This window comes from Myodes glareolus, chromosome 5 (genome assembly GCF_982192425.1).
Source record: "Myodes glareolus chromosome 5, mMyoGla1.1, whole genome shotgun sequence".
Taxonomy (NCBI): Eukaryota; Metazoa; Chordata; class Mammalia; order Rodentia; family Cricetidae; genus Myodes; species Myodes glareolus.
Genome location: NC_142030.1, coordinates 30185584 through 30207157, shown reverse-complemented (window position 1 = coordinate 30207157; position 21574 = coordinate 30185584). Strand labels below are relative to the sequence as shown.

The window sequence follows — 21574 nt, the reverse complement described above, 5'->3', positions numbered from 1 at the left end:
GATTAAACCCTGGGCGGGGTGAAGGCTTCATTCACAGGCTTGGGTCCAAGCTCTCCAGGGCAAGCTCGGCCGCTTCTGCTTGGAGCTTGAATTGCCAGAGCATGGGAGCCAGCGCTCGGCAGTGCACCTCTTTCTGTGCTCTAGTGAACTCTTCAATCGAGTCCTCTTTGGATGGCAGAGTACATCCCGAAGGTCCTCCTCCCGGTCCCTTCTTAGCCTCCAGGGACCCTCCGGCCAGGCGTAAGACGCGAGGGTGTCCAGCCACAGTTGCAAGGCTCCGCGTCTAGGTCTGTTCTTAGCTGACTGCCGGGCCTGCCCTGCGGGGGGTCCCGGGCCCGCCTCCCGCCCACGTGGCCCGCCCGGCCTCCTAGGCTCCAGCCCCGCCCCGCCCCGGGGAGCCGTCCCCAGTCACCGTTGCAGCCCTGTGCTCCAGCCCGGCTGGGCCCAGCCAGCAAGAAGCGGAGGTGAGAGCGGCAGGCACATCCTGTCCCGCGACCCTCCCTTCACCCGCCGTCCCCACAGGAGTAGGGTGCCACGGCCACCCTGGGGCGCGTTGGGTGGACAGCGCCACCGCTTGTCTCTGCCAGCCTCTGCTCCTGCCGGGGATCCTAACTTCGGTCCCCTGATAGCTACGGGGAGAAAGTTCCCGGAGCTACTTCCGGGGGAAAGAGGCGCCACCTGTCTGGGGCACACCCTTTTGTTGGACCTTTCCAGGTTAGTGTCGCGAGGTCAGTGTCTCTGGCCACTTGGCAGGGACCCGGGCGCCCCCACAGCCAGCCAGGATCCTTACTTATGCGGGAGACCGAGTGTGTTAAACTGAGCAGTGGACCGTCCTGAGACGGGAGGCGCCCGCCCAGGACTTAAGGTGATGGGAATGCCTTGTAGCCAGAAGCTAGGGAGCCTTTTCCGAGGGTGGAAGTGGATGCGGTTTCCTAGGGTTTTGCGTGGTGGAGGGCTGCCCTGGCGCTAGCAGCTGTCTCACCCTGGCTGGAAGGTTGCGGGAACGGAGCAGCCTGTTCCTAGAGAACTTTGCTGGCTCGGTTTATTGCCTGGACCAGGCTTGCTTCCAGAACTTGGCAAGGATGCGAGAACTGCCAAACAGCAGTTGTCCGGAATGCACCGGTGGAGACTGGAGGGTTTCTTGCACTATACAGGTGTACACCTTGTTCCCTAGCGTGTGGAAGAGGACTTTGCTGAGCTTGTGTTGGCTGTGTCACAATTACGTTACACATCTGTGCTGCATGTTGTCATCTGTAAGAGAAGAGTGATACTAGCATAAGCTTCAAAGGTTTCATAAGGTTATGCGCCCCCCCGTACTGACTGGCTCCTGGTGGAGTCTCCCCTTTGGTGGTGTTCTTGTTATGGTCGATGATGTCAATGTCATGGTGGGCTCACATCTTCAGATTCCCAATAAGGTGACATGCAGGTACTTGTCCCTTTTCCTGCTGGGGATCTGACCTTGCCCACCTAGCTCCACGGTGCCCTATTCAGATTAGAAAACTGGATTTTGCAAGAATTGCTTCCTATAGTTAGCCAGTTTGTGCAAAGCATATCTAGGATATCTGGGAATGTGGGATTAGACATGACCTTTGTCAAGGATATTGCTGGGAAAAGGGTCTTGGGTGCTCTGGAAACTACTGGTGTTTGCTTTGGGAGTCGGAACAGATGAGATTTCACTTGAATTCTGCCTAGTGTTAGGGCCCGAACCAGCTGACATCCCCTAGTCTCTAAGCGTTGAGTCTATTTAAGGGCCCGGGGTCTGCTCTTGCCTCACTGTCAACCACCCTTTCATCTGAGCGGAATGAGTATCCTCTTGCGTCACTGGGGTCTTCCTGGACTGCACCTGTTTAGTTTCTTTCTTGAACGTTGCAAACAGGAGTGCTCCAAGATGCCTGTGTGCCACAAAAGTGGATTCTGAACCATCCATGGGTCCTCACCCCTCTCTAGGACAGAAGCACACTTTTAGGGAGTTTGAGATGATACATGTGTGCTTTATGCATTGGCTCCGGGCACACTTTGATATGGAAGATTCATGTCTGCCTGAACATGAGAAACCCCCAAAGATGATGGCAGGCCCCGGGTTAGGGGTCATAAGCATTTGAAGGCCTGGAGGATGGGGTGTAATTAACGGAAATCTGAGTTTGGGTGTCTAAGGCTCCCAAATGCTGGGATTCCAAGTGTGAGCCACTGATCCCCAGCATGAGAGCCTTTAAAAAATGTGCTGATATGCTTTGATGGCAGGGAACTTAAAACCTCCTGGCCTAGCTGGTTGTAGTTTAAATAGTAAAAGCCCAGAGACAGATTTTGGGGTTTAATCTGATGATCAGATCAAAATAGCAAAGTCACTAGAGAGATCTTACCTCCATGAAATCTTCAGACTGAAAGAGGAGCGAGTTCCTGTCTCATCCCACCTTATAGTGATGGGATTAAAGGCATGCACCACCACTGCCCAACCTCTATGGCTAACTAGTATGGCTGCTGGGATTAAAGGCGTGCACCACCACTGCCTGGCCTGTATGGCTGACTAGTGTGACTGCTTTGCACTGACCTTCAGGCAAGCTTTATTTAATAAAATACAAATGAAATATCACTGCATTTCCCCTTTTGATCTAAAATAAAAAAGTCTATAACTAATATAAGAAAACTATATACAATAAGTACAATAACTATATATATATATACAGGCAATAAATACATCAACAATGTCAAGTCCATTTACATTTGACAAATTCAGAGAAAATACTCCATTATTTATCCTATCTTGGTGAGCCAAAGTCTTGTACCTAATTTACTTTTTATCATAACCTGCTTATTTAGTAAACAAGGAAAACTGTTACTGTAACTCTCTAGTCTGCAATGTCCTCAGAGATCCAAGAAGGAAATAATATTAATTGAGTAGGCAAGAAGTGTGAATAAGCAACTTCCAAAAAAAGTGAGAAATGTCAGAAACAGCTGGATGCCTGGACAGTCACCCAAAGTTTCTCTGCAACAGATGGGGCATTGGTCTTCGGCCTACAGGCCTAGAATATCTAATAGACTTTTCTATGAAGCAGAGTTTGTGAAGGACTGTATCACCTTATCTGGGCAATGTTTGGCAGTCATTTTCTTTTGTGTCCGGCTTGTCCAACTAGGACAGCATACTGTCAGTAGTCAAGGCAAGGGAATTTTCATCCCAGTGGCTTAGTTTTGCCACAAAGATAGTAAATTCCATGAGGAGTTTCCTCAATGCCCATCATCTTCTCTGAAGTAGGTTGGTGCTGCCAGGAACAGAGAAGTCTCATTGTCATAAAGAGAGAGAGAGAGAGAGAGAGAGAGAGAGAGAGAGAGAGAGAGAAACCAATATTATTAAGACATCTTAAATGCCATATTATGTAGATCTCTGAAGTGTTTGAAGATGACCTGTCTATTTAAACTATATCTTTGATGGTGAAACCATACCTAATGTGTCTATAAGTTTGATTGTAATAGGTGATTAATTACTAATCTGAATTTCCTTATTATCCTAAACAGTTGTTAATACTAGCTTTCAAGGACTAGAAATTTACATTACATTATCAAATGAGCTATAGAGGTACAATACCTTGAACAAGATTAAAAACATATGTATAGTATGTCTTAACAAAATTAATCTCAAATTTGTATCAATATACAAAAATCCAATCCAGTGTAAAACACTTAAAACTAGTATTTGTTTTCTAAAAATAGATTTAATAATTTGCCCTTTTACCTTATCATATCTATATCCCCTCTTTTCTATTCAGAACAAGAACCTTGAATCTAATTTTCTTTATTTAGTTTTTTTCCTGACCATTACCAATAACAACCCATAAACAGCCTACTTAAAACAATGACAAATATCCATACTCCATTGAATGATGAAACACCACACACCCCACCTCTTGGGAATGTGAGTGTCATATTCTTAACATTACTTCCTGCTGTCTGGGGGGGTGATGGTATCTTTAAGAGATCCTGAAAAGAAATATTTGGGCTAATTGTCAAGTCCTGGGGGAGGCAGCTGTATCATTTGTTGTCCGGTCTCTGTGTAATGGGAAAGTGCAGGGCTTGTCTCAAGTCCTGGCTAGAGCAGGCTGCTAGGTTGGATCATCTCAGCTAGCCACCTTGAAATTGTTCTGAGCAGTTTGTAGTCCAAGGATGATCTTCAGGTGGTGTTTTCCAGCTTGTGGTGTTAGAGTCCTGGAGGAATCATCCTTGTGGAACCCCATCCTCTTTAAGGAGACTTCAAAGGTCACTGTTAGGTGTGCTCATGGTTCACTACAGAAAACTGATAGACTCAAACCTGAAATCATGTACAGGAAGGTAGATAAAACCTTTTTCTACTATTAGTTAGTACTCTATATGACCATTAATATAATGACAAAAAGTTTAAAATATATATATTAATTTTATAAATCTTATACCTTAAAAAAGCTGTTAAAGAGTCAATATAAAACCAAAGGATTATGAGATTAGTAGCAATAAAATAGCCCTTAAATATTTGTTTTTCTTCTGTCCCATATCAGATGGCTCTTCTGACATGAGACAGATATTTTGGATTTCACTTTAACAAGCATGCTTGGGTTTAGAGAAGGAGAAAGCCACGCTCCAACTCCAAAGCCAGCTTTAATCTTTAATTGAACTAGGACTACAAAAAAACCATTTGCATTACATGTCTATAGAGACCAGCAGAAACAAACATTTGGGATTTACGAAATTTTATCCTGTTGGAAATGTGATATACCAATAGACCAATTTATTTTTTTCTTGAGACATTTTTTTCCTTGGCGATTTGCCCTTTTTCTTCAGATGTCTCATTTGTCCAGTGGTCTTCAGATTCCTTAGCTGGATGCCTTTATTCTCCTGAAAAGACAAAAACAAGACCCTGCCCCAACCCTAATTTTGGGGAGATTCTCTTTGGGCAAGATATAGCTGATCAAATGAAAACCACCTGTTAGTTTTATAGATTAGTTTAAATAGCCATGGTGCTTAATGAACTATCATCTCTTCTAATTAAGAGGTGTCTCTTGTTCAAATCGAATCTTTATCAATTTTGCTGGTATCCATAGCTTTTTTCTCCTGTGGAAACAAAAGCAAAACCCTTCCCCAGTGTAACACATGTCCTGGTTTCTATTCTGAGGTCAGTACATCTTTAAAGTACATTGACTGATTTAATTCTGTAGTTTTATACTATCTAATGTCTCTATGCAGCTGTTGTTCCTTTCTCATTAGCATTTAGAAAATTCAAAGTTAATAAAGCATTATGCAATCTATTTCTGGGGATATTTATCATTCCTTTCTGTTTATTTAACATATCCTTTAGAGTTTGGTTTGATTTTTCTTTAATTGCCTGCCCTGTAGATTTGTGTGGAATACCTATAATATGCTTTATATTATAATTAGCAAAAGAAAGTGTTTCATTTTCCTAGAGACATATGCTGGAGTATTGTCTGTCTTTATTTGTACAGGTATACCCATGATGGTCATAAGTTTTAGCAAATGTATGATTACTGAATCCACCTTTTCTGAACTCAAAGCAGTTACCCATTGAAAACCTGAATAGATATAAATGGTATGGTATACATATTTTAGTTTTCCAAATTCTACAAAATGGAACATATCCACTTGCCAGAAATATAGGTTAATTTCTGGTTTGTTTCTAAGTTTGGGAGTATATTAATGAGTATTCCATTGTTGTAATAAATCACGTCCCCACAAATTCATTGATATGTTAGCAACAATGGTTTTAATATTCCTCTCTGTCCTTCTGACCCTATATATTTAATCCATCTCATGCTCTACCTTACCTGAGATAATGTTCCAGTCCCTAAAAACTGAACATTTACATCCTGAAGAGGCCAATTTGGATGCCAAGATTCTGATGAAATTATTGTTACATTTGCACCTGTGTCTATCAGACCTTCAATGATGATGTTATTTATTCATATTTTTAATTTTGGCCTTTGTTCATTTATTGAAGTTTGCCAAAATACTTGCTTTATGGTTTCTCCTGAATTTTTTATTCTATCTTTATAGATGTTCTGTTATCCAGAGTAGTATGGTTTCTCACTATAGGCATTAGGTTCTTTAGCTGCTCTGGGAAGGCGCTTCCTCTATGACGGCAGGAAACAACTGAGCTGGGTTTGGCATAGGGGCCTGTGAGAGGCCCTCATGGAGTTTCCCAATGGTAAAGGATTACCTTGAATATTCCTTGTTGACCTACATTCATAGTCCATTGCCTACTTTTGCCACACCTGCTTAATCCAGAAGGGAGGGGTGTTCTAAATTAGAATAAATGTTTCTAATTTATTCTTAGAAAAAGCATTGTTTCTAGGAACACCTTGTTATAATCCCTGTTAAGATGACCCTATTTGCTACAGTTATAAATTTGACATTTCGATTTTCCTCAATACTCTGGAAATCACCTCTCTTATCCATGCATCATCATGTTCATGAGTTTCACTATTGATTGTATCTTGGATCCATTCCTCCAAAGGTGCTGGCTTTGCCTTTAAAGGCTTAATTATCCTTTTGCACAGGGAATTATTATTTTCCAAAGCCAGAGATTCAATTTTTTTTTTTGTCTAGCTTCTGAATTTGGTATCATTCTATTTACTGCCGAAGTCAATCTTCATAAGAGATCCATAAAGGCTTCCTTTGGGCCCTGTATAACTTTAGTAAATGTCTCAATTTTTTTCCTATTTCTCCACTTCTGTCCCAAGCACTCAAAGCTGCTGTGTGTCATAAACCCAGGGCGTGGCCATCATATACAGCTTGTCTTTCTATTGTAGCATAGTCTCCTTCTCCAAGAATTTGATCTTGGGAGATTTCTCTACCTCTAGTTTTACTCCATTGTTCAATTATCTTAGCCTCTTCTCTGAACCAGGTGCTCCACTGTAATTGTGCACCAGGCTCTAAAACAACATTAACCAATTCTATCCAGTCTTTAGGGATAATTCTATTGCCAACTGATCATGAGTTTAACATTTGCTTCACAAAAGGTGAATGCATGCCATATGAGACTATTGCTTCCTTGAATCTCCTTAAATCTAACATTGGCCCAGAAGTCCAGTTAACTATAACAGAGCCTCTGCCATTTGGCAATTCCTTTAAGGTTACTGAATATATAAAAGTTGGTTGTTTGAAAACCTTAGGCTGTTCCTCTCTATTCTTATAATGCAACGCTGAAATTGGCTCTCCATTAAATTCCTCTATCTGGATTTGAACATCTCTGTGATTTTCTTTATTAGATTTTTCTAAGGTCTGTATATTAGCACTCAGGCAACTTTTTTAGTGATAAGATAAAATGATAAAGCTGATAATATTTACAGTTGACATTACAAAATCCCATTTAATTAGTTATCCTCTCATTTAATCGTTTCATTTTCAAACTGTCTATCATACTATCATACAGAGACCCAAGTCCCTCCATTGTAATGGTTTTCGCCCTTTTTAATGTGGGGGGGGGAACTTCTCTCTTTTAACTAACTCCTCCCTTTAAGAATTCCCAGTTATCTTACCAACTCTACCATCGATGTTGATGAAGATGTGAGGCTGATTGCTGCTGTGAAGAACAGAACAGCAAACGCCTGCCTGGATCATGGCAGTTACCTTGTTTGGCAGCAGCCCAAGAAGAGGGTTCAGGGAGAGTCCGCAACCTATGGTGCAGAGGGAGAGGAGGAGGAGGAGGAGGAGGAGGAAGAGGAGGAGGAGGAGGAGGGAAGAGAGAGAGAGAGAGAGCGAGAGCAAGAGAGAGAGAGCTGTCTCAAAAGCACAGGGGTTCAAAAAAAACATGTGTGGTGGTGGGGGTGCTTGAAGGCAGAGGCCACAACCAGAAAATCCCAAACTCCCTCAGAGGCTTGCAGTAAAAGAAAAGAAATCCTATCGGGGTGGGGTTGGAGCCCCCCCCCCCCCCGCAGCTCTGACCTGTGCTGGGGGCTAAAAAGCACAGGCAAACGGCTTTTTTGTGAATTCATACCACAAATATTGGTCAGCAAATGCAGAAGAAATAATAAAAACCCAGAGACATGTGCTAGACACCAGTTCGTGAGCTCCGGGAAAGGGGCTGGAGGTTGAGAATACTCACGCAGAGACAGACCGACACACGGACCTTCAATCACTGGTACCAAAAGGCCTCTTTTAATAGCACCATGGAGGCTTAAATACACTGCAGTCACTGGCCAACAGGTGAAAATCTCATCCCCTGATCCTCAAAGCTAGGCACAGCTTTTAGTAACTTCCATTAGAAGGGTCTAGACAGGGAAGAGCAGCTGAAGGCCAGGACTCATTAGTCCCAACAGAGACAGATATTGGGGTTCTGTTTGGGTTTCTGAATATCAGAAAAGCAAACCAGCCAAGCCAAGCCACTAGAGAGCTCTTACCTCCTTCAGACTGAAAGAGAGCGGTTCCTATCTCATCCTGCCTTATATTCCTCTCTAGTATTGGGATTAAAGGCCTGCACCACCATTGCCCATCCTCCATGGCTGACTAGTGTGGCTGCCGGGATTAAAGGTGTGAGCCACCACTGCCTGGCCTGTATGGCTGCCGAGTGTGGCTGCTTTGCTCTGATTGTCGGGCAAGCTTTATGTATTAAAACACAGATAAAACACCATTATAGCTGGTCCCATGCCCTCTGAGGAGGACAAGGTGTGGGCTCCAGACTTAACACTGCTCTTGTCCTTCCTGTCTGTTTTACTTCCTGATTGTCCTTCCATCCCTGAGGTCCCTGTGCCCTAACCAGAACTCAGGATGCCAGTGAGACCCTGTGAGAAGGGAAGCGAACAAGGAGGTTCTCAGGAGGGTGAGGCATGAGGATCAGGAGCTCAAGGCAAGCCTGTCTCCAGAAACCAGGAGGGCAGTTGAAGGGGCCAGGGAAAACCAGATACACAGACATGGACACACACACACACATACACACACACACACACACACACACACACACACACACACACACACACAAGCAAAGGTCATTGCTGTAATTTAGAAGCCCTCAAGACCAGATTCTGTATCATTCAGGCCCCTGATACTGCATGGGATGTGGGGAGTAGGGGTTTTGGCTTTTTGTTTTCTGTATTTGCATTTCTGTTCTTTTACTAATCTTTTCTGAATTATTCTTTAATCATTTTCTTTTCATTGTGGTCTTTATTGTACTTATTGAAAATCAACTTTGGACCCATTTTCTTAAGGTTTTTTTGCAAGTAGTCTCTGATTTCTATCACCTGGTATCTGTAATCAGAGAGAAGGGAAATGATGTAGCTGTGTGGTTCTGACTCACTGAGGTTTCTTCTTGGGAGACACACACACCACCCACATAACACACACACACACCCCACACACCATACACACACCACATACACACACCACACATATACACACACCACACACGCCACACATACACATACACACATACCACACACACACCACACACACACCCCCACACACATACACACACCACACATACACACATACCACACACACACCACACACATACTAGACACACACATACTACCACACACAACACTATACAAACACACACACACACACACCACACACACACACCACACAGAGGACTGGGAAGTAGTATTTTAATTGTTTGTTTTGAAACAGAGTCTTCTTAGCCAGGCTCGCCCTGAACTGTCCATCCGCCTGGTTCGGCCTCCTGAGTGCAGGGATTAAAAGTATGTGCCACTAAGCCTTGCCAAAGATCATTCTTGCATTTGCTTTATTTGAGACTGGGCTTCACTCTGTAGCATAGGGTAACCTGGAACTCACTGGGAGCCCAGGCTTGTCTTGACTTTGTGGTAATTCTCCCAGCTATCATCCTAAATTCTAGGATTGTAAGCATAAGCTGTCATGGTTGTTCTCACATTTACACAGGGGCTTGAACCGTGTAGCTCAGTTTACTGACCGCTCAGGCAGCACTCTGGAGGTCTGGGCATTCAGCTCAATGGAACAGCATTTTCCTAGCATGCGTGAAGTTTCAGGTTTAATCCCCAGCACCACACAGACAAAGATGCTTTTGAAGGGGACTCTGCGCTAGACCCTGTTTTGATGCTGAGTTCCCATTGTCCAGCATATGGGTAGTGTTCTTCCCCTGGAATTGGCAGCCCGGTGGCGGAGACAAGCGGTACAAAGTTAGATGTAGAGATGACCAAAGAGCGATGGTGGCCGGGGAAGAGAGGGGTCCCCTAGTGATGGCATGGAGGCACAGCTTGGTTTGGTCTCTCTGAGAAGGTGTGTTTGAGTAGAAGCCTACCTGTGTGAGCCTGTGGGTATATGGGCAAAGGCAATGCTTATGACACCCAAGGGTGGCCTTTCTTTTTTTGTTTTGTAATTTTTTCCCCCTTTTTCTAGACAGGGTTTCTCTGTGTAGCCCTGGCTGTTCCGGAACTCAGTGTGTAGACCAGGTTGGCCTTGAACTCACAGAGGTCCACCCGCCTGCCTCTGCCTCCTGAGTGAGTGCTGGGATTAAAGGAGTGCACCACCACCTGGCTCCTCCCTTTGTTTTTAAAGGCAGGGTCTTAAGTAGCCCAAGTTGGCCTCCAGCTCCCTATGTGGCTGAATGTGACCTTACACTTCTGTGCTGATTCTGTTACTTCTGCCTTCTATATGGTGGGGTTGCAGGTGTGAGCGATCTCACCTAGTTTATATGGTGCTGGAGATCAAACGTAGGGCTTTGGCATGCTAGGCAAGCACTCTGCTAACTGAGCCACACTATCAGCCAGCCTGTCGTCTTGAGCACAGGGCCAGTCTGGCTGACTTGAGAAGGGGAAGGGAATGAGAGGCAGTGTGGGGGTAAACTATGATGCTGTGTGGGAAGGCTAGTGCCTTCTTTTACTACAGGCTGTCAGCTCTGCAGCCGTGCAGAGAGTTGGAAGGCAGAGGAATCTTCCCAGATGGTTTATTCGAGAGGCAGTGATGTCAGAGGAGAAGCTGATTCTAAAGGTCTCCTGCAGGTCTCACTTCACTGCACAGCCCACTGCTTCTGGGTTGAATAAGCTGGCCCTGGTGCAGTGGCAGCACACAGTGAAGTGTCATGGGATGTGGGGGACGTCTGGATCTCTGGGCAGCCATAGAACATGAGGCTGGAGGAGTCAGTGCCTTCATATCCTGGGTGTCTCCCGACTTCTCAAAGGTGCGCTCACAAAAGTAGATGTGCAGCCCAAACCAGCAAGCCTCAGAAAGATAGACTGTGGCCCCTTGGATGTCAGTGTGGCGATTTCTCAGAAAATTAGGAAACAACTTTCCTCAAGACCCAGTAATACCACTTTTGGATATATATCCAAAGGATGCTCAATAGTGCCACAAGGACATGTGCTTAACTATGTTCGCAACAACATTGTCATAGCCAGAACCTGGAAACAACCTAAATGCCCCTTGGCCAAAGAATGGATAAGGAAAATGTACATTTACACAATGGAGTATACACAGCAGAAAAAAATGACATCTTGAATTTTGCAGGCAAATGAATGGAACTAGAAAACATCATTTTGAGTGAGGTAACCCAGACACAGAAAGACAATTATCACATGTACTCACTCATAAGTGGTTTTTAAACATAAAGCAAAGAAAACCAGCCTACAAACCACAATCCCAGAGAAACTAGACAACAACTAGAGGACCCTAAGAGAGACATATATGGATCTAATCTACATGGGAAGTAGAAAAAGACAAGATCTCCTGAGTAAATTGGGAGCATGGGGACCTTGGGAGAGGGTTGAAGAGTAGGGGAGCGACAGGGAGGGGAGCAGAGAAAAATATAGAGCTCAATCAAAGTCAATAAAAAAAAAAGGAAAGAAGACACTTTTTCACAGCATAAAAAAAAAAGGGGGGGGGATAGGCTGTCGCATGTGGCCAGATTTGGAGGGCAGAGGAGGTCCCAGCCTCAGTCAGGCGTCCTTAACTCCTGGCTGCCTCCATGGACTTCATGGTCTTTAGCTGACTCTCATCCACAGTCACCCTCAGAATATCCTAGGGAGAGCCTTGTTGATGTGGCAGAGACCTCAGAGGCAGGCTCCTCCTAGCTGTTGTCCCTCCTGCCCCCGCTCCTTGTCATCAGCTTCCAGAATGTCCACACTGCCCCACCCCATGACTGTCTCCTCTCCTGTTTCTTTTTGATAGAAAAAAGATGCTCTTTAGCACAAGCAATTCTGACCATATTCTTGTTGTGTCTACAACCTAAAGTTGTAGAGTAGAGCCAGGTATGGTCCTGTTTGCCTGTAATCTCGACACTTGGGAGGTGGAGGTAGGGGAATCAGGAGCTTCAGGTCATCCTTGGCGACCAGTTGAGCTTGAATTTGAAGTCATTCTGAATTAACCCTGTAACAAACATATAAACATTGCAGAATAAAATATGAACGTCTTCTTTTTCCACCCAGGTTGCTTCCAACGAAATGCGTGTGTATGTTTATATGCAGGTGGATGTACCTGTGAACATCATTGTGTGTGTGTGTGTGTGTGTGTGTGTGTGTGTGTGTGTGTGTGTGTGCACGTGTGACTACATGGTCTGTTGTATGTGTGTGGAGAGCAAAGGACAACTTGTGGAATGGATTCTCTCCTTCTACCTTGTGGGTATTGGAGATTGAACTCAGGTCATCAGGCGTGGTGGCAGGTGCCTTTACCTGCTGAGCCATCTTTAAAAGCTACCATGTTAGGATCGTTCATATGCGATAGCTTTTAAAGATGACTTAGCCTGTTTTCAACGTGTTACTCCAAGCCTGCTATGAGTTCTTCAGGGTTAGCTTGTTGGTGTCTGTAAAAATGCAGCTGAGTATTTCTTTTAATTATTTTCATTTATGTGTATGTGTTGATGTTTCTGTGTACCTATGCCACATGTGTGTGGGTGTTTCAAAGAGGCCAGGAGAGGGCCCTAGGTCCCCTGGAGCTAGAGTTATGGGTTGTTGGGAGGTGCGTGATGTCGATGCTGGGAACCACACTGGGGTCCTCTGAAATAGGAGCAAGCACTCTTGCACTGCTGAGCCATTGCTAGCCCACAGCTGAGATTTTTATATAGTTCTGTGGACAGTGTAGGAAGCTTGGGCAAGTTTTGTCAGTTACCATCTGGCTTGGAACCGGGAATGCTTTTCCCTGGGGGCGTCACTCACTCAGGTCCTCCCTCCCCAACGCGGAGGAAGAAACACCAAGGGGGGCCTTTCAGGCTGTGCTGACACAAATCCAGGGATCTTTATTGCCTATTCCTTGTTGAAAAGAGTGACCCAGTGTGATCAGTGCCAAGTCCAAGGCTGCTGACCTTGGATAAGATGTTTCAGTTTTGAGGTGGTGAGACAGGAGGTCTCCAGCAGCCTTGGCGGCTTCTTATGCCAGGGGAGGGGCCTGGTAGCATTATGTCCCCCCTCCTTTCAGCCTGGAGAAAGATAGCCCTACCGAGACCCGCTGGGAGAGGCTTGGACTCACTTTATCAGTGTGTAGGTAGGATTTCCCTGGGGAATGTAGCGTTTGCATCATAATTTGAAGAGCGAAATAACACTTATAAAAGAATAATGTCATATAGCGAACATTTAGCTGATGCTTCTGCATGTACTTATGTGTTCCAGATGTATTCTGACACAAATCAGATTTTATTCTTACGGGATTAAAAAATAAGTGGCTGCATTCCTTATTGGGAAGAAACCCCATTCCCCTTTTTTGGGAAACTTTGTGTTCCAAATTTAAGTCACAACTTGGAAAGTGCGACAGAGACTGAACTCACTCCCCCAGCTGCAATGAGGTGCTGCCGTTTTAAACAAAAGCATCGCTGTGTGTGCTCTGTGTGGTTGAGTTTTTATTTTTTAATCATTGTTTTCAAAGGGGCAATTAAAAAATACTACCTGAGGCCAAGATTCTCATTTGTTTCTGGAGGGCGATAGGTGCAATAGAAACGTTTTGAAATCTTCAGAAATCTCAGCTCTTTTGGTTTAGCAGATTCCCCTCCTGAAACCGTTACAACAGGCAGTTCATAGAGATTTTATTTCTACCCTTGAGTGAGGGAGGGGCTGAGTGTACATGGAAACTTAGGGGAAAAACACAATGATACAATCTACCCCCAAACGAGGAAGCATGTCACGGAACCGAGGTTTGGCCCCTTAACTCTTGCCCAGCCTAGAAGGTTCAGCTAAGTGACCTCGGGTAACCTCTGTCTATGACACATCTCCCAAGGGACAGGGAGGACAGTTTCTTTCCAGCATGACTTGAATTTTTACAAAAGCCCTTTGCAGCCTTGCAAACGCTAGTGATTTTTTTTTTTTCTCAACAAGTCACTTGCACTGGCTATGCTCTGGGCCAGCATTATGAATCAGAAGATATTTAGATGACCACCCAAGTTCTTTCGGGGTGAGAGAGCTGACAGGTGAGTGGAGGGACAGGGCTGGTTCTGCACTATTGGTGCAAATGTCAGTGGTACTAATACGTGTCGGTTAAGAAAGCTAGCTCATTGTCTGTTAGAATCAGATGGCAATGCTGTTGCTACTATATTTTATTAAACATTTATTAGGCGGTGGGATGGTAAAGCATGGTATGTGCTTTTTACTGTGGCCCGTCATCGACCTAGACTGTAATCTCTTTGCTTATGTGTGCATCCACACGCCTGCCTAATGCAGATCGGCGAGGCCGTACTTACGCTCTGCAGACGCATCTGATAGTTCTTTTCTGTACTGTGTGTTGGCACTTTTTTTTTTTTTTTTTTGCTGTTGTTACTGTTAAATTGTGGTTGTTGATTCCACTGAATTTATTTCACAAGTGAATCAAAATGTACTCTTGGGAAACTGCCATGCTAGGCAATTCGCTGTTATGGGTATTTTCATTTAATCCTCATGCCAATTGCTTGGAGCATGCATTTTTATTCCTGTTCTATAAGTGGGGAAACTGAGGCATGGAGGGAGAACTTGTCCAGGATCGTACTGCCAGAGAGAGGAGGAGCTAGGATTTTTGTTTCCCCTTTTAGCTTTTTGAGACAATGTTTTTTGTTTGTTTGTTTGTTTGTGATTTTTTTTTCAAGACAGGGTTTCTCTGTAGCTTTGGTCCCTCTCCTGGAACTAGCTCTTGTAGACCAGGCTGGCCTTGAACTCACAGAGATCCGCTTGCCTCTGCCTCCCAAGTGCTGGGATTAAAGGCATGCGCCACCACCGCTGGGTGGAGACAATGTTTTACACAATGTTTGGCACAAGTTTTAACTCAGCCTTGCAACTGTTGGGTTTGGAAGTGTGTATTCCAACACTTGCTGCTGAACTTGGATTTGAACCCAGAAAGTTGGAGTCCTATTAGAAGATCCGGGGGTGGGGGTTAGCCACAGAATCAGGAAAACAAGAAAGCTCGTGGTCTGAATCTGTGTCTTCTCCCTACCTTCCACCTGATGAATGGCTGTGTGTTGGAGAGAACTAGCCCCACATTGCTAGGGAATGGCTACCACTCTTCCATCTAAGACTTCATGCAGACTGAACAAAATGTGCACAGATATTTTTCTGGGTTGCCATATTTTATGTTTTTGTTTGTTTTAGCTTCTTCATCAGATGGTTTGACATTTCATGCAAATTCTGGTCCTCAGAGATAGTCCTGATAGAAATCACGTGTTTTGAATATTTGTTAGTATCTAGAGAGAGAGAGAAGAACCAGTTGGGCATCTGTGGAGACCCCATGAGTGTGAAATTTGCAGGGTGGCCAGCAGCCTAGGGACCCAGGGAAGAGCTGAAGGCACAGTCCAGCAGGGTTCCCTCTTTGGGTCAGGTTAGTTTCTGTCGAGGGTTTTAACTAGTTGAATGAGGTCGTTCCATACTTTGAAGACTAAATCTGCTTTATAGTAAACCTCTGGTTTACAGAAACATGATCACTTGGTTTAGATAACTGATACTTAAAAATCAGCCACCTCAGAAGTAAGATACGGCTTGAAGTTTTTCAGAAAAGGCACAAGGCTGTCAGTAGAAACAGGAGTGCGATAGTTACAGATAAGAGAGCATCCATCTGAGATGCATCCCTTCCCCATGATTGGTTGTAAACCCCATTCCCTTTTTGGCATCTCATGTAGTTCAGACTGGCCTTGAACTTGCTCTGTAGCTGAGGATGACCCTGAACTCCCGATCTTCCCCACGTCACCATATCCTGAGTGCAGGAATCACAGACAGTGAAGACCACAACCTGCTCCCTTGTCCCTCACACTGCTTAAAGACACTTTATAAAACATTTCATTGTGTTCCGTCAAGGGCAGATCATATCTATGACCATGCTCCTGTGAGATTATAGGGAGACTGAATAAACCCTGTCCTACCTTGTCTTTGCAAAGTTCGCAGTCGCCTTTTTGCGTTTTGCTGGTGCAGTTTGAACAATATCTGTCAGCAATTGAGGCAACGGCAGTTTCTTTGCCTATATGGCTAGCTTTTGCCATAAAGAAAACAAACTCCTTATGGAGTTTCTTTGATGCCCATCATCTTCTCTGAAGTAGATTGGTGCTGCCAGGAGCAGATGTGTCTCGCTATCATGAAAAGCCTTAGGTTATTAAACATATTAAATTCCATATTCTGTGTTTGAAGACCATCTAACTAAATATATCTGTTTATGACCTTGAAAACATATCTAACATAATTATAAGTTTGACTATTATAGATAACTATTAATCTATATTTTTAAATTATACATTACATTTTAAATGAGTTGCATAAGCACAATACCCCAAACAAGAGTAAAAACATGCATGCAGTATAACAAAATTAATTTTAAATTAGTATCAATACACAAAAATCCATACCAATGTAAAATATTTAAGAATAGTAGTTGCTTTTTTGGTTTAAAAGTAGATTCAGTAATCTACCCTTTTATCCTATCATTTCTATATCCCCCTTTTTCTTTTCAGAAAGAGATCCTTGAATCTAATCTCTTTTGTTTAGCTTTTTTTCCTGACCATTATCAATAACAACTTGTAACCAGCCCCCCTTAAATGATAATAAACATCCATAACCACTATTTTGGGAATGTGGACACTGTATTCTTCCTGTTTCCTGGGGACGCTGATGATCTTTGAGGGAACCTTTAGAAAATCAGGATAATGGTTAGGTCTTGGCTGGAGTATTTTGAGGCTGGATCATCTCAGTCAGCAGTCTTGAAGCTGTTTTGGATGCTGAATCACCTGGGTCATTGATTTCCATCAGTGACTGGTTCCCCTGCTCTGAAAATACATAAACTTTTAAAGGCAGCGTATATATATCTGCATTAATGTAAGCACAGACTGTGCATTGTACACAAATATATTTTTTTGATATGTATTTGAGCAGGTAAAATACACATCACATGTCTTGTAGTTTTTCTGGGCTTTTTTTTTTTTATGTCTGTAGTCAGGATTTCAGGGGTCTTCCTTGATCAAACCTGGTTTTCTTTAGCCCAGAATGAATTCATAGCCTCTCATTTCCTGTGGAAAAAAACACATAACTTCTACCCCAAAGCAATGCAGCTTTTGGCTTAAATTTTAAAGTCAAGATATTTTTAAAATATATAGGTTGGTTGAATCTAGCAGTTTTCATAATTCAGTGTCTCTTAATAGTCAAAAAAATTCAAAGACAGCACAATATCATACAGGATCTAGAGTTTCTGTGTATTTCTCATCTTTATGTGGCTTTTTTCTTTTATATTACTTTACTCCCTTTTTAAAGACTTTATTATTTTAAAATTATATTTTTAAATTTATGACTGTATATACTCTTTATTTTCTCTCTCCCAAGCATATGCATATTTTAAAACACATTGTAAACTAATTTTTTTGGTCTGAATTTGTCTTTATTATGTATCTGTATCTTTTTCTGACCTCATGAGTCTTTAAACTGCTAAGCAACATGGCTAGGACCAAAGTGGTGGCTCTACCCTATTCCTTGGTTTCCTGAGAGTCTAGCTTTCTGGTGGAAGTACTGGAGAGAGCCTTTATCAACCCAACTCTGGGGAGTTTTTGGGTCCACATTGCCACTGAGTAGTGCGTCATCTGCTTCTCATAAACTCCATTTAAGTGTTTGGTAGCAGGGCCTCTTAAAAGAGTTGTATGGTTTTTGCCTCAGTTAGGAACCCACCTCTTAAAGGAGCCGTGCCACTGCTTGGTGTTAGCAAACAAAACCTACCCAAGAAAAAGCATTTACCAAGAAGCTGGGTTTGACTCCATTTTTGTGTGTTTACAATCCTTTTTAAAGCATTTTCAGGCCTTATGTATAAGGATGTATGTTCTATTGGTAGGCGGAGTTTTCCTGTCCTGACCGCCTGCTCCCAAAGTACTGACTTGGAGACTTGATATAAATTATTAATGCTCAGCCAATAGCTCAGGCTTGTTCTTAACTAGCTCTTACAATTTAACCCGTTTCTGTTCATCTATGTGCTGCTCTGAGGCTTGTGGTGACTTTTAGCTCTATCCCATTTTATGTGTCCAGCTTGTCACATGGCTGGCAACTCCTCTGACTCCGCCCTTCCTCTTTCCCATCATTCTCAGTTTGGCTTTACTGCCTAACTCTATCCTGTTCAGTTATTATCATAGGGACATATATTCACATAATAATAATAGTTATTATTATTATTATTATGTTTTCCTGCCTAACTGTATCCTGTCCAGCTATTATCATAGGGACATATATTCACACAGTGTATGAAAGCATTAGTCCACAGCATACGTCATTTCAACTCCTCCCAAGTTTCCCAACCACTTCTCCACTTCATAACTGCTTCTTTAATTATTATTATTGCATATAACATGTATATTTAAATATAATCTGCTGAATCCGTTTTGTGTTGCTTGTATGTATATGTTTAGGGCTGACCACTTGGCATTGGATAACCTCTCTGGGCGCTTGTTCTGGAGCAGATTGATTTGGGCTTTCTCAGCAGCCATTTTACTTGCAGTTATTCATCTAGCTTTTTGAGATGCCCCCGCCCATGTGTGTTGGTTTTTTGTGGTGCACTTGTACAGGGCCTTGTTTAGATGACCACTTGGGTGCCTCTACAGCAGACATCCTGCTCCTCTGGTTCTTACCGTCTTTCTGCCCCTTCTCCCATTGTGTTCCCTGAGCTTTAGATGTAAGAGTTGTGTTGATGGATCAGGCGGGGATGGGTGCCCCTTAACCAGTTGTTCTCTGTGTTTTAACTGGTTGTGGACTTCTGTTATGGTCTCTGCAGTAAAAAGAAGCCCCTTTAGTGAGGGTGAGAACTACATTTACCTATGGATAGAAGGATCGGTATTTAGAATGTAGTTGGGAGTGATACTTGTTTAGGAAAGCGCACACAGTAGGTTCTCTTCTAGGGTCTGTAGCCTAACTGGCCATAGGTAGCAGGCTAAGTTTAGAGTATTGGGCTTGAATTCCCTCTTGTTGAGTAAGCCTTGAATGCAGTTAGGTGTCTGTTGGCTACTCCTGAGATGGAAGTGCCGCTATCACACTCTAGCAGGTATCTTGTCATGTTGGTAGTTGTTGTGGCTCACTTTTTTTGCTGCGTAGGACTTTTAGTTACATTTCTCCTTAGCAACTTGCATCCTTTGGATGCCGAGTCCTCAAGGAGGAGCGTCTTAGGTCAGTTCCCACTCTATTTATCCATCTCCACTTTAGTTTTTGAGTCAGGGTCTCTTATTGAACTCAGAGCTCACCAGTTTGTCTAGACCTGCTGGCCAATGAGCTGCAGAGATCTGCCTGTCCCTGCCACCTTCCCAAGCACTGGGATTATAGATGCACACCAAATGCCTGGCTTTTTACATGAGTGCTGGGGATCCAAACTCAGGTCTCCATGCGTGCATAGCAAGTACGTTACCCATGGAGCCATTTCCCTGGCCCCTTTATCTTAACTCTTTTATATGTACAGTTCAGTAGTGTTAAATATATTTACATTGTTGCTTACATTTTCATCTTGGGAGATGGGAACAATTTACTCAGTAGTGACATCTGCCCACTCACCTTGGGGTCTAGTGACATCCACCCACTCACCCTGGGGTCTAGTGATATCTGCCCACTGACCCTTCATCTCTATGAATTGCACCAGGTGTTTTATGGAGGGGTTCTCCTCCTGCCTTGTGCCACTTAGCAGTATGCTTTGGAGACGCATCCACTTAGTAGTGAGTATAAGAATTGCCTTCCTTTTTAAGAGGTATACCATTCCTTTGGAGCACGTGCTGTGTACCCGTTATTCACTCATCTGTGGATGTACACTCAGATGGCCTCCATCTTTTGTTGATTGTAAATAAACCTGCCGTCCATTTTCCTTTGACCTCATCTGTTCCATCAGCCTGAGCCTCCATGTCCTGTTCCAAAAAGCCCCCGGCTAAGGTTTGTAGTGACTAGTTCTTTTCTGGTACCATGCGGTCTGGCCACCAGCACTGTTTGGTGTGTCTGGTCACATTCTCCTCTTGAAGCCCTTTCTTCCCTGGCCTTCAGGATCCTCCCGTCTTCTCTTTTCCTCTCTCAGTGACCAAGAGCTCCGTCCTTCTGGTTGCTGAGACCTGGAACCCTGAGTGTCACCCTGATGCTCATTTCTTTTGCATGCACACTCACCTGTGCTTTCAGATCCACCCAGACTACGGCAGCTGCTCACTGCCTGTGCTCTGCCCCCTTGTACAGGCCCTTCCTCCCATCCAGTCCCTGCTGGTCTCTCTACTGGTCTCCTGGTCTATGTCCTTACCTTTGTGCAGCTGGTTCTTGTCACAGCCTAAGGAATCTTTCTAAAGACCTGGGAGGTCTCCACTCAGAGCATTCCAGTCGCTCACACATGCCAAAGCTCTACCGTGGCCAACAATCCTGTGTGATCAGGCTGCGTTTCTTCTTCGGTTGGAACCTTATGCTCTCCCCCCTATTCCAGTCACAACAGCCTCAATGGGGCTCCTCAGGTGGACACCTCTGGGCCTTTGCTTTCATGATTCCCTTATCAGAAATAACCTCTTTATGTATGATGGTTGAGGAGAGATGGAGGCAGTGAGGGATGGAGCACAGGTTCTGAGGGGTCCGGTTGGGACTGGTGTGGTCAGAGTGGGGTCAGAAAGGGAAGAGCGAACTAAAAGAGGAATGGAGAGGAATGAATGAGTTGATAAACGTCTTCCTAGCAGGTAAGACACAGGGGAAATCAACCCATTGATCACAGCTGTTGTTTTTCTTCTGCTGCTAGAGTCCTGAAAGCCTGGCAGAGGCTGAGCATGAACTTCCCACAGGGTCCAGCAAGCCCACTGTGGGCTTCTACCCAGAAGGGTTGGAAGCTGTGGTTCAAAGATATACGGCCACACTCGACATTCAGTAGCATCACAGCAGCTAAGATGTAGCTACAGCCCGAGAGTCCATTGAACAAAACATGCTGTAGACTACAATGAAATATTAATCAGCCTCAAAGAAGGAGAGTTGGACACTTACTGCAAATGGATGCGTCCTGAGGATGTGATGCTGAGCACAGTAAGCCAGGCAGAAAGGAACAGATGATGTGTGATTCTACTTATGAGGTACCAAGAAATAGACCAGTTCAGAGACAGAACAGTGGAAGTTACCAGGGACTGTGGGTGCTGAGGGGAGAATGGGGAGTTCTTGCCTGATAAGCACAGAGTTTCTGTCTGGGATGATGAAAATGTCTGGAAATGGTGGAGATGGTCGCTGTACAA

General features: G+C 43.9%; 1 protein-coding gene across 2 annotated transcripts in view; it reads left to right on the top strand.

Moving 5' to 3' along the window:
- The first annotated feature begins 417 nt into the window (after positions 1 to 417).
- The window catches only part of Arhgef3 (Rho guanine nucleotide exchange factor 3), a 295751-nt gene continuing 274594 nt past the window's right edge, over positions 418 to 21574 (top strand). Inside the window, exon 1 of one of the 2 annotated variants that reach the window (XM_048420871.3) lies at positions 418 to 714. The gene's annotated coding sequence lies outside the window, so the exon portion shown is untranslated. The other variant, XM_085687791.2, reaches the window with a different exon arrangement.